Genomic DNA, 14490 nt, shown 5'->3' with positions numbered 1-14490 from the left:
GAATGCCATTTTTTTACAACTCAAATAATAGAATTTATATGTTGGCTTTCATAATTTCTCTATTAGGTGATGAAATGATCTTCAAAAAGCAGCGATATCAAATTATGAATGGTTTTAGCATTTTTCAAATATTAAAATTTTTATTAAGCGCTATTATTGCTATTTTAGAGGAAACCTTTTCGTATATTTCTATGTAAATATTGTAATAATATTGTAAAATATAATGTTTACCAAAAGTTCTACCGCTAAAAATGTTAAAAATCAATTTCTATTTATGTAAAAAGGCGGATCTCAGTCTCCTTTTCTTTCCAAGGGTTTTTATCCTACTTTCGGGTGCCATAGGAGTGAGAAAATTTGTTTTCACGCTATAGGATAGGCAACTACCCTATTTCTGACGACAGCTTTTTCTATATAATATGATTCAGCTAGGGTTGTCAGCACGCGCTAAGCTGGGTCTCTATGTAACGTAGCTTTGTGCGTGATGACAAGAGACGAAGAAAATAATGATTCTCTGGAGTTAAAACAAGTTGGGAAAACCAAAATATTACCTCTCCGTGTCAAGAAGATTATATAAACTTAAGTATCCAATGAAAACGTTATGTTTCTGAGTTGGGGTTTCCCATTTTTGTTGTTGTTTTGAAAAATATATCGCAATGCACGGGCCTTGATAGATATAGGAGGCAATGAATGAAATATATCACAATGCACGGGCCTTGATAGATATAGGAGGCAATGAATGAAATATATCACAATGCACGGGCCTTGATAGATATAGGAGGCAATGAAGGAAATATATCGCATGCACGGGCCTTGGTAGATATAGGAGGCAATGATAATCTCTCTCTTTGCACGAGAGGTTTATCTTTAATATTTAAATAAATATAATTATTTTTAATTATTTTAATCTTCAATAATTAACATTAATAATAGTTAAATCGTTTAAAATAAAGTTATACCTATTATCTTCTCAAACTTTGCTAATATTGACGTTTAAAGTGAAGGGTACCCCTCTTGCCCGCTTTTTTCAAATTTGGGGTATATATACGATTCGTTTCCATTATAATAGTAAGGAAAAAGCGCAATTGCGAAAACCTTTGGTGGCGATCCCACCTTAGGGAGGCTAGACGTTTCTCGTAACCCTAGCTGATCGCCGCGTATATCCTAAAACCAAACGATGATAATGGAGTAGAAGCCAATGATACAGATTGGTGTCTATGTGGAATAGACGGAAGACCAGTGGATGGTGGTGTTAGAAGCCAGTGTAAGTGCAGACTGGTGTAAATGTGGGATTGACAAAGAACAGAAGATGGTGGTGATTAGAAGCCAGTAAGAACAGACTGGTGTCCGTGTGGGATGGACAAAGACCAGAAGATGGTGGTGTGAGAACTCAAGTAGAGGAGCCATTTCCGTGACTGTGAAAGCAGTTCGGAAATGGCCAACACGTTTGCTCCGATACGCAAACTGCGAACGCGGTCACGTGGGTGTAACAACGGACAGACAGACACACACACAGACAGACAGACAGACACACAGACAGACACGGCCGTTACAGAACCTCTCCTGGACTACGTCACACGGAGAGGTAATATCCGAGAGTTTTAGCTCAAATGTATGGGCGGAAATTCTAGTAGGCTTCGAAAAAAGTTGAAGTGCCTCGACTGTCGAGTGTCAACTTTATAGTCGAGCCAGTGACTTTTAAAATTTCAAGTAATACTAATTTAGACTATTTAGGAAGGATGTTAGAGTTAGTATTATAAATATTTATTACGTTTCTAAATCTTTTGGGAATCTCAAGAAATAATTTTCGCTATTTTTAATAGCACAACGTACCTTGATAATGTTTGAAGGACCCACCAATTGATTACATACGACTATGCACGTATTTGAAACTAAAGTCTACAGGTCCGTGCATTTGAGATAAAAATCTCGCGGATATTTATAATCTTTTTTTTTCTTCGTCTCTTGTCAGCACGCACAAACCTACATAACATAGAGACCTAGCTTTGCGCGTGCTAACAACCGAAGCTGAAAATAGAGTATATACAGAATAAGCTGCTGTCGGAGATAGGGGAGTTGCCTTTCCTAGAGCGTGAAAACAAATTTCCTCGCACGCATTCTTTATCCAAAACAGAAGGTTGAAATTTGGCAAAGAGTTTCCTGAGACCCCGTGAATGGTATGAGTAATTCTAAAACTCCCACAAGTGTTCTTTCAGTGGTTGAACTCATTTTTCCCTTGAAATGAATAAAAGTCAACGAATTAATTAGAAATAGTCCAACGCCTGATCTATTGCACTACCGGATTGCTGAAGTGTTTCGGATTATATTGATATTGTATTTTTTCTATGATGGGGATAATTATCGGGGGATTTTGCACTTTTCTCGGATAGGGTTAACAATCGAGGATTTTGTCTGGGATGGGGATTTTGTACAATTTCAGTAATGGGAGATTATGCCTGGGGTTCTTTGTCTTGGAAGTGTTTAGTCCGTATACCCATGTGAATCGATAAAACCTAAAAGCTATTTTTCAGTTCTAATATGTAAATCGAGATATTGAACACACTACCAGCTGCTTATACGTCAATCGATCCTGTATCGCGGTTTTTTGCATAAGTAAATAAACCGTCGTAAGTATACCAATACAGAAATTAGTACTGGAAGACAAATAAATCAAACCCATGTTCTACAATGCCCTATATACCATTTGTTACTCAAATTTCAAAGACACCACTAATCTAAGACATCGAGTTTTTTTACATTGGGAATTTCAATTTAAATATTAAGGACGTCTAGGAAAGGTCAGACACTTTTAGGCTTAACATCTATAAAACCATTCGTTATAATTTGAAAATATTCAAGATGTATTTTTTCCAAGTATTCATGATGCATTTTTTCTCTATATATTCATGAAGAATTTTTTTTCAAATATTCTAGATGGATTTTTCTAAATATTCATGATAGATTTTTTCTTTGTTATCATGATTGATTTTTCTAAATTTTCATGATTAAATTTTCTAAATTTTCATGATTAAATTTTCTAAATTTTCATGATTAAATTCTTGAAAATATTCATGATGAGATTCTTAAAAATGTTCATGATCAAATTTTCAAAAATATTCATGATCAAATTTTCAAAAATATTCATGATTAAATTTTTGCAAACATTCATGATAAAATTCCTGGACATTTTCATTAGTGATTAAACGTAAATCGTAACATCATCTCCAACGTAGGCAGGCAATTGTTTACCGTGACTATACACTTTGGCGTGGCTGATGAATTAAGTGATTGCCATGCTTCAAGCTTAAAAAACAAGGCAGCCTACCTACTCGGAAATAAAATACAAAAGGTATTAATTTCTCGTTTCATGGAGCCCAGCCCCTATTATTATGATGTTGATGATTGTGTAATTTCCAGTGAACTACTTATATAGTTTTTATATGCACATTAAAAATCCATTTCATTGATTATTTGAAGACTACTTTTTTAAATACAACGTTCTATAATTAACCTTAGATTTAACAAAAAATATATGGCATTCTAAAATTTAAAGAGATAGTGGTCTAATTTCAAAAGTGGTGGAAAAATTAAACTTCCAGACAAAAGGAGAAGTATTCGAATATCAATATTTTCTTGTCGTTAGGACAGGTGAGTCTTTTTAATTTAAATAATATAATAATTCGAAACATTATCTTCGGAAATTAACATCCATTTCACAATGAGAATTAATATTCGCATCCTTCTTCAAGAATTTGTCGTTGTTACATTCTTCTCTAATGCATGTCATCGTTAATCTTCATTTCCGATTCTCCAACATTTCCATGGTAGACACGCCACCTATTCTGCAAACTGGAGTTCTGCCACGATATTTATTCTCCAAGCACTCAAAACATTTCCTAACAAAATCCGATTGTCTACCATTGGGTCGAATCCCATTGGATCGAATGTCTTGTTCGACCGAATCCCGTTGGACCGAATACCGCAATTAGGGCGGTTTTCCAATCATGAATTTTTCTTTCATTTCTGGTTTATTGTCAAATTGTTGTAATTTATGTTAGTATTTATTCGCATGATCAGAGCTAATGGTTTCATTTGTAATGCGAATATCTTAGTACAAAAATAAGAACATTATTATTCAAAAAGGAGTAACGTTATATCGGAAGTGAATATAAAATGTAATTTTTTGGAAAAGGCATATTAATTTGGAAAGTCAATGAAGATAAACTTCAATATTTTGGAAAAGGCGTAACATTTTAGTTTTCTTTTATAAAATATTACTAACCTAACCTTTGGAAAAGGCATATTAATTTGGATAGTCAATGAAGATAAACATCAATATTTTGGAAAAGGCGTAACATTTTAGTTATTTTATAAACTATTACTAGCCTAACCTTTGGAAAAGGCATATTAATTTGGATTGTCAATGAAGATAAACATCAATATTTTGGAAATGGCGTAACATTGTAGTTTTTCTTATGAAATATTTCTAACCTAACCTTTGGAAAAGGCATATTAAATTGGATAGTCATTGAAGATAAACTTTAATATTTTAGAAAAGGCGTAACATTTTAGTTTTTTATAAAATATTACTATCCTAGCCTAATCATTTGAAAAGGCATATTAATTTGGAAATTCAATGAAGAAAAAATTTAATATTTTGGAAAAGTCGTAAGATTTTAGTTTTTTATAAAATATTACTAGCCTAACTCTAATCCAACCTTACCTCTAAGAGATCTCCCTCGCAAATACTGACGGCGCTCGATGCTGCTTAACTTCTTCGATCATCCAGCTTATTCTTTTCATTGCGCTACTGGTTCTCGGCAACTCAAGGAAAACGCTATGATTTTATATGTGAAAACCCATCCCATTCAGTCGAAAGCTCTTCCATATAAATATTTCCATTCAGCAGAAAAACGCTCTTTGGGCTATAAATTGTTTTAAATCTGGCTACAATTGTACAAATCTGAATTCGGTCTAACGGGATACTATCCAATAGGAGTATACCCAAAATCCAAATAAACATTTTTATACCGAAAAGACACAAAGACATTAATCATCGAAAACCCACCCACCCGAAAGCTACACAAAATATTTTTTCTTAAAGAACTTAAAACATTTACTACAGAAAGAATTCAACCCAAAACGCAAACTTCGTGCATTATAGAATATTTGCAAAATTTTTATTGTCGAAAATCCTTCCACTTTAGCAATCACAACTTGCTTATTATTCCAAATTCACAGACTTAACACTACCCTGGACACAAATCCACAATTTCTACTTTCCAAAGCGCCATCCAAAACCTTTATTTCTAAGTTGGAACCCTATTGTCCTTTTAAAATTGAGACCCTACTGGCAATTAACTAATAAATCGTCACATTACTGAACGTAATTCTTAAAACCTCATTTCTATAATTTCAGAGTAAAACTATGCTATGGCTTGAACATCCTGTTTTTTGATCGTAATGTTTTACTACTGAGCTAAGTTGATATGGATGAAATAAATATTCGTTAGGCTTATTTTCCAATGTTTTTAACGTCACGTTTTTTGTCATAACTTTTGATCGTCTGAACCGATGTTCAATTTAAAAACAGTTTTGGATTCTACATGACAAGACGCGTGCAACGATAGCATTGTTGATCAATTTGAAGCATTATTTCGTGACGTCATTATCGGGGGGTTTACTATTTGCGCTATGGCTTACGCCCAATTAGTGCCACCGTGTCATTTTTAATTTTAAAATAATTTTGAGAAGGCTACCTATCTAGAAAGTCGTATTTTGTTACTCTAGCTCAAATAGGAACAAAATGGCAGCCAAATGAAAATGTCCAGAAACTTTTGTCCGGGACTGTACACGACTGATTTCGTGTCGGTGGTCTATACATTTTCCCATGTATTCCTATGGGATTTTAGGAATTTTAAATGATCAATTTCGTTTCGATGAATTGTAACGTAGTTGATCAAAACCGTTTCGATTGTTTTTTACTTTTAACACGAAATGCGTTGTGAATGATGCTTCTTTCTTTACTGTTTTACGTTTTCCACAAATTTTTGATTACGCTGCCGATAATTTTGATAAATATAGTACGTTTAGGTCAATGCTACGGTCTAATGATATATTGCCTTTCTGTTAACGCAACGGAAACATCTTAAACTTGTTGAAACTTGTCCGGATAATGCCCTCGGTGGCAAACACCTGGAACCCAATTGTAGGATGTGTCACCAGCCCCTATTAATAAAGCCAAAAATCACTCTAAATATAAATTCCATTGATTCAATACAAATGGTTCGACCCTCCCCCCAAAGCCATTAAGACACGCCTAGACATGTCTACGTATAAATAAAAAATAGATGGGGATAAAGGTTTACCCTCCCCCCTTTAATGTCATAAAACCTGGTGGGTGGTCCAATTAAAGAAAAATAAATTACATTGATAACAATGCAAGGAATCAAGTGGCATTGCCACGCCCCCCTAAGCCCTTTAGACACGTTTGAACGTGTTTACGTATAAATAAAAACAGATTGGGATAAATTCTTTGTTATGAACCAAATTCGACCTTCTCCTCCCCCTTAATGTCATATAATATACACCTGCTGGGTGGCCAAAAGCGAATTTTGTAAACTATTGAAAGTCATTTCACTTCCGAACTCTGGAGAGAAAGGTTGTTGACAAGGTTAGTAATAAATCATGGGTTACGGTATATGTAATTCTTTTTTGGTTAAAATGTCGCTTAAAATGTGTGCTTATTAGAAAATATATGAAGCAGTCTAGCTATATTCGTGTATACCTTTGTTAAGATCAGCATTTTATGATGTTTTATAGTAATATTTGCTCATTTTAACAAATTACCAGCTACTAAGTTGTGTAAAAACTGCCGTAATTTCCCCTTTTATGATATTAAAATGTACTATTGTTTTAACATAGTAAGTCAATAATAATAAATGCTTTTATTGGATCAATCAATTAAGGCATAGCCTTGTTTACAAGGATGTCCCGTCATTAAATTAAATTAACTTAAGTTAAGAATACTAAAAGAGTTTTTATATTTTATGAAATGTCTATTTTTATGTATTACAGGTTTGTGGTTATTGTTTAATTCAGTTTGTCAGAGATGTAGTTTCGCACCGCATTTTTAAATTGGGTTATTGATTTTAGCGATTTAACCTCATTGTCCAGTTTATTCCAACATGTTATACCTTGAAATTTGACACTTCTATCTCTGTTACGTGAGGTACAAGTTTCAGTGTAAAAGTTGAACTTATCTCCCCGAGTTCTTGAATCGGAACTGCTTTTTAGGAACCAGTTTGAAACATATTCTGGTACAATCGAGTTTTTGACCTTAAACATGATAATTAACAGGTCTATAAAATAGTTAAAATCCGGTGTGTTTATTTGCGCGACTTCTCTGGCCAATGTCGCTGAAGAGTACTTGCGTTCATTTGTGATTAGTTTAGCACACTTATTATGAAGGGAATACAGCTTAGATTGGTTGGCCTTTGATGTATTATGGTAAAAAATGTTGCAATATTGCAGTATCGGTTTTATACAGCAATTGTAAAGTGTACGTAATGTCTCTGTGGGAAGATTATTCTGTAACGGTCTAAGTATCCAGAGACGAGTGTTTACCTTTTTAAGAACGTAGTCTACGTGATTTGACCAAGAAAGGAGCTCGTCAAGCCACAGACCCAAATATTTGTAGTGTGTTACTCTTTTTATTGACCCGTCACATAGTGAGGTTAGACAATTTGCTAGTTGTCTCATCTGCTTGTTCGGAGAGATTAGCATAAAGTTTGTTTTCTCGGTATAACCAATACAAAACACGAGTACACCAAGAACATCATCGTAGTTTAGTTTTCAATAAACTACGTAAACCTTATATCCATTAAAACTATTTCTTTAGTATAACATAAGAAGCATACATGGAGAGACCTCAAAATCAGACAAAGAATAACATTACTAGAAGGGTTTGTGTAGAAAGGGCCTACTGAACCTATATAAATCATGCCCTAAATGAACACAATACCCTAAAGATACACCAAATAATAACAATACAAAACATGAATTCAATAAACTACGTAAACCTTATCTCAATTAAAACTAGTTCTTTAGGATAACAATAACATAAGCATCCATACAAACAAAGAATAACATTACCGGCAGGGTTGGTATAGAAAGGGCCTAATGAACCTATAGAATTACCCGTAAATTATATCTTAAATAGACACAATATCCTAAAAATACACCGAAATAATACCACTATGGACACTGTGTGCCATCACCATTCACAAGTCACGTGACGTTATACCAATACACTAAAAATAAATTCAAAATTCCCGCCAACACCATCACATGATACGTGACGTTATCAATTTCACCTCCCTAGCAATGCGCCCCTCCCCTGCCTGCAGACTATCACCGCCTAGAGAGAAGAATGAAAAGAGGGGGAGTAATGAGCCCCCCCTCCGCCACACGTTAGCAATTATATTGGCAAACGAAGTACATCGAGAGGGTCTTATTTTATTATAACTACCGAAGTATAACGAGAGGGTCTACAAAAAGAAGTGAGATCCTATGAAAAACATTAAAATGTACAAAAATTGGCCAAGGCTCGTTTCGTGCCCTCTCCGCCGTAATAAGTTCTGTGATCCCATGTAGAGCCAAGTCTGCGTTTTTGTTCTCATTGAATCGCCAATTGTACAATTATGTTATAAATTTAGTCCTTTTCCTAATTAATAACCAATATTCTTTGACTCTTATCATTATTATACATCTTTGTTCGTATCAAAAATATCGTGACTTGGCAATCGCAGGTCCTTAAACGCACCTTATAAACGTGTACATAGGGTTTTGCATAACTCGCGTTATAAAATTGTAAATAGGGTTATGCATAACTCACCATATAAACTTGTACTTGGCTCATTTTGTAAACTTGTACATATCCCCTCGACCATAAACGATTTATTGAATATCCCCTCGACTTCCTTTTAATATTACTTACCTGCGATATTTTTGATACGAACAAAGATGTATAATAATGATAGAGTCAAAGAATATTGGTTATTAATTAGGAAAATGACTTAATTTATAACATAATTGTTCAATTGGCGATTTAATGAGAACAAAAAAGCAGACTTGGCTCTACATGGGATCTCAGAACGTTTTATGGCGGAGAGGGCACGAAGCGAGACTTTGCCAATTTTTGTACATGTTAATGTATTTCATAGGATCTTTATTTCAAATTATAGTTAAGAAAATGGATAGACTATTTTATATATCCGAGCACTGTAATGTAACGGTGCATCATGTGCATCTTAACAATAATGGACGTCAGGAAGGCGGCCAATTAAATTCTGGAGGAGGGGGCCGTATTTCAAGGGGGGCAATGGGGCCGCCTCGAGGTAGTTGAGGCCGGGGTAACGGCCGTGGAGGTCGTGGTGGCCATAGCGGTAGCAACGCCAGGGGCCAGCGTTGCAATAATTGCGATCACTATGGCCACTTGGAACGCGACTGTTGGAGCCGCGTTCGTGGTATAAAACTCATTTGATACTTAAATGTGAAAATGTACAAAGTATTATTCAATTCTTTTAATGGGGTCCAACAAACTCCGTTGGCGGAGGTTACGCATGGGGGGCGCCTACCCCTCCTCAAGGCGCTGGAGTGGAGCCCGCCCAGCCTCAAGGCACTGGGGAGGAGCCGGTTGAGGAGGGCTCCGGGGACGACATGTCCCTGGATGAACTGGAGGCTGCGATAAATTCGTAAGCTTTATGTCCCAAAAAAGAGTGGTAGGACCAAATAACCGTGGCTTGGTTTGCTTCAGATGCAATTTCGAGTAGAATTTATTCTTTGAGATTTTGCTGCCCAGGTCACCTTTTACAAATTATAATTTAAAATTAATGAAAAATAATGTAACCGAAATTTCTAAACTCGCCCCACGTGTCCTTAAAAACCTTGGTTAATACTTAAACTACTCTAGTACCTTAGGTTCATTCATACCTTATTACAATAACTGAATAAATAACTAAAGACTAAACTAAATACCGACTTGTATTTAAAATAAATTAAAGAAATGAAAAAATAATTACTTGCGAAGATGAAGTCCAATATCAGGGTCAAAGCCCTACGCTCGAGCGAACTACTTCATCTTAGTAGTGGAGAATGCCTCACTTATTATCATAAGCAGTCTACCCTTACATAGTTGGGAAAGGTCAAAGGTAACACAGGGTGTTAATCATCCATATAAATCCTACACCCCTGGAGTAGAAACTAGGGAGGTCCCTAAACTATTACGGAAGGTTACAATAAATTAGTATTTAGAAAATTCAGTCATAAACGGTGGCAAAAATTTCATAGAACATCTTCGAATTCTAAATCGTCAATAGAGCCAACTGTACTTTGGTTCCCCCACTTTTTTTTGGTACACCCTGTACAGGGTGTTTCTGGAAAGTCTGGCACAAATTAACAGGCATGTTCCTTGGGTCAAAAGGAGTCCGAAAGGCCCTATGACGTTTTGGGGTAAAGCGCTCCGTTGCGACGTTATGGGCTCTCAAAAGTAGTCCGAAAAACAAGGAGATCTTGCAGAATTATAGCACTAGTATTGTGGTTTTGACCCAATTGTTTTCGATTATTGAGCATAAGGAAATGATCGAAATAAGTTCAAACCTAGTGGAAGACCGTGAACGTGTTAAACGCCCAAAAGCGTTAATCCCTTTGTTATTATTAATGATTGTAATTAAAGGTAAGGAAAGTAGCTCAGATATCGGTTACTTGTTTGTTCAGATGTACTGGTAACTGACCAGTCTTTTATTCTTTATTTCAATTAGACACGTTACTTTTACAATAATTCGAATGAACCCCCCAAATTTTACAATAATTCGAATGAACCCCTTAAATTTTACAATAAATCGAATCGATTCCATTAATTTTACAATAATTTGAATCGAACCCATTACATTTACAACAATTCGAATCGAGCTCCATTACTTTTACAATAATTCGAATCGAACCCCATTACTTTTACAATAATTTGAATCGAACCCATTACATTTACAACAATTCGAATCGAGCTCCATTACTTTTACAATAATTCGAATCGAACCCCATTACTTTTACAATAATTCGAATGAAACCCAATTACATTGTTCTACAAAAATTGTTCAAAATGGGCACCATTAATGTTTAAGCAAACTTGCGCGCGTCGTTTGAAAGATTCACGAACACGTTCGAAGATTCCTGGCGTGTTACTGATGCTATCACATCCATCAATTATCCTTTGTCGTAAGTCTTCGACATCGCGAACTTCACTTCGGTATACCAAGTCCTTGAGATGGCCCCAAAGAAAAAATCGCATGGGTTGAGATCGGGAGATCTTGCTGGCCACGCAACAGTTCCGCCTCGACCTATCCACCTCCGGGGAAACGCGACATCAAGATATGCTCTAACTTGAAGACTAAAATGGGCGGTGCGCCATCTTGCATGAACCACATTATTTGTCGCAGTCGTAACGGTACGTCTTCTAAAAGCTCCGGTAAATTGTCACGCAGAAAGGTCAAGTACGCCTCCCCATTTAACCTCGGTTGCAAAAAGTAAGGCCCAACTAAATGATCTCCTACAATTCCGCACCAGACGTTCAAACTAAACTGAACTTGATGTTTCATGACAGTGGTCGCGTGCGGGTTTTGTTGCTTCCACTTGTGAAAGTTATGTAAATTAAGTATCCCGACACGCGAGAAATTGGCCTCGTTGGAAACTAGCAAGGTACGCGGAAAGTCTAAGTCATTCACCCGTGCCACAAACCACTGGCAGAAATCGACCCGTCTCGGATAATCAGCTTCATTTAAAGCTTGTACCTTTTGCAAATGGTATGGGTGGAACTGATGTCCTCGAAGGATTTTCCAGACGAGTACATGGTTAACGCACAATTGCCGCCCGACTTTCCTGGTACTGGTTGTTGGATCATCTTCGAAAATTGTCAAAACGGTGTCCTCTACATCCTCGGGAACAATCGCCGCACGAGGTTCAGGTCCCGACGGCTGAAGTTTCCCGGTTTCTCTCAAGCGTCTGTCGGCTGCCGTAAATGTTTGTCGATTGGGAACTTGTCGTTGAGGAAAATGCTCCTGGTACAAGCGCCAAGCTTCCACCCCATTTCCCCGAACCAGTCCATACATAAGATGGATATCTGAGTACTTTGCATTCGTGAAGTAGACCATGATTAGTTCCAGATAAGCTTCCAAATGTGCACGAAGTGAAGTTCGCGATTTACGACAAAGGATAATTGATGGATGTGATAGCATCCGTAACACGCCAGGAATCTTCGAACGTGTTCGTGAATCTTTCAAACGACGCGCACAAGTTTGCTTAAACGTTGCTGGTGCCCATTTTGAACAATTTTTGTAGAACAATGTAATAGGGTTTCATTCGAATTATTGTAAAAGTCATGGGGCTCGATTCGAATTATTGTAAATGCAATGGGTTCGATTCGAATGATTGTAAAATTAATGCAATCGATTCGATTTATTGTAAAATTTAAGGGGTTCATTCGAATTATTGTAAAATTTGAGGGGTTCATTCGAATTATTGTAAAAGTAATGCGTCTAATTCAAATAAAGAATAAAAGACTGGTCAGTTACCAGTACATCTGAACAAACAAGTAACCGATATCTGAGCTACTTTCCTTACCTTTAATTACAATCATTAATAATAACAAAGGGATTAACGCTTTTGGGCGTTTAACACGTTCACGTTCTTCCACTAGGTTTGAACTTATTTCGATTATTGCCTTATGCTCAATAATCGAAAACAATTGGTTCAAAACCACAATACTAGTGCTATAATTCTGCAAGATCTCCTTGTTTTTCGGCTTACTTTTGAGAGCCCATAACGTCGCAACGGAGCGCTTTAACCCAAAACGTTATAGGACCTTTTGGACTCCTTATGACCCAAGGAACATGCCTGTTAATTTGTGCCAGACTTTCCAGAAACACCCTGTATAACAGGCTTCCTGTTTTCTCTTCTGGGAGGGGGGTTCAATTCTTTAAAAATATTTAGCATGTGATAGCAATTAACTAATGGGCTAGTGTCTATCTCAAACAATAAAATTTGCAGCTATTTATATCTCTCGCTGCCATAAAATTGCCTGCTGACTCCCGACATTGACATTGACCCTATAGAAATACTTATCACAGCTAAAACAATTACAGAATTGGACCTTCATCATTATAATTTAAATCACAATTTTAAACCATTTCTTTACGAAATTGGCAAAAAAATAAAATTAATTTTTTTTGTAAATAATTTACTTTTTACTTTTTTCCAAGTGTTACTTTTTTAAATGTAAATTTTTTTTAAACTATAATAAATTATTTTAAACTATATTTTTTCCTAATTACTATTGTTTAAAATTTTTTTTATTACAAAAATGTTCTTTTTTACCAAATTTTTTCTCTGATAATTTTTTTAAAATAAAACAAATATTTAAAAAAAGAGTCAATGTTTTTTCTTGCATAGTCCCTGTGTATTCAAATTTGGTTATAGATAAGTTTTAAATTACATTTTCTCAGATTGTTTCGACCCATAAAGGCTAAGCTATAGACTGTATATATAGGGAAATAATTGGAAATTAGCTACCGCATTTAAACTGGAAACTCACTCGCATATCGTAATCGCGTGAATCGTGCATAGTAGTTTATGTATTGTGGCTATATATTTTCTTAACAATTTTCAGATAAGACGTTTATTTTCTTGCACGATCGGAATTGTTAATTTCCTGGCGGTGGCCAGAGCTCGCCCCCGAATTATTTTAATTATTATTATAAAACATAAAGAAACAGCTTCTTTCTAAATTATTTTCCTCTCTCACTCAAAAGGAAAAAGAAAAAAGAGCGTGATTCATCTTTTAAAAAGCATTAATCTGAAGAGAGAAATCAGTTCATTCATTATTGGGTGATTTTTAATGATTTAAGAACATCACGACTCGCCTAAGTACGGCCTCTATATCGGAGTCTACCCATTCAACCGATTACCATTGGAACGCATCCCATTCGTCCGAAAATTTCTAGCCAGTATTTTAAAATCGAGGCCAATGGCGGTTTTCTATTAAAAGGGAATATTTTCCCATTCAATCGAATCCCATTGGAACGAATTCCCTTCAACCGAAAGTTCCAAGCTAGTATATTAGTTTATTTGACTTCGAAGTGGTCTGCGTCCCACCGTGGTCTAGTGGTAGAGCGTCGGATCGTCACGCAGAAAATCTTCGTTCGAATCTCCATCAGGAAGGTGAGTTTACCAAAATCGAATAATAAGTATAATTCCGAATAATCGATAATAATCGAATTTAATTTCCTTGCAGGTGCTGAATTTAGAAGGCGAATTTATAATTCAACAGTATTAAGGATTTCACAACGAGAAATGTATCATTGTTAGGTTGAGTTACAAATTGGATGTTATAGCTGGGGTATTTTATTTTGGTTTTTTAGGTTAGGTTGGATTATGTTAGGT

This window comes from Phalangium opilio, unplaced genomic scaffold (assembly GCF_054372755.1).
Source record: "Phalangium opilio isolate 3A_F unplaced genomic scaffold, DU_Popi_V2 ptg000201l_1, whole genome shotgun sequence".
NCBI classification, from domain to species: Eukaryota; Metazoa; Arthropoda; class Arachnida; order Opiliones; family Phalangiidae; genus Phalangium; species Phalangium opilio.
This window is presented reverse-complemented; position numbering follows the sequence as displayed.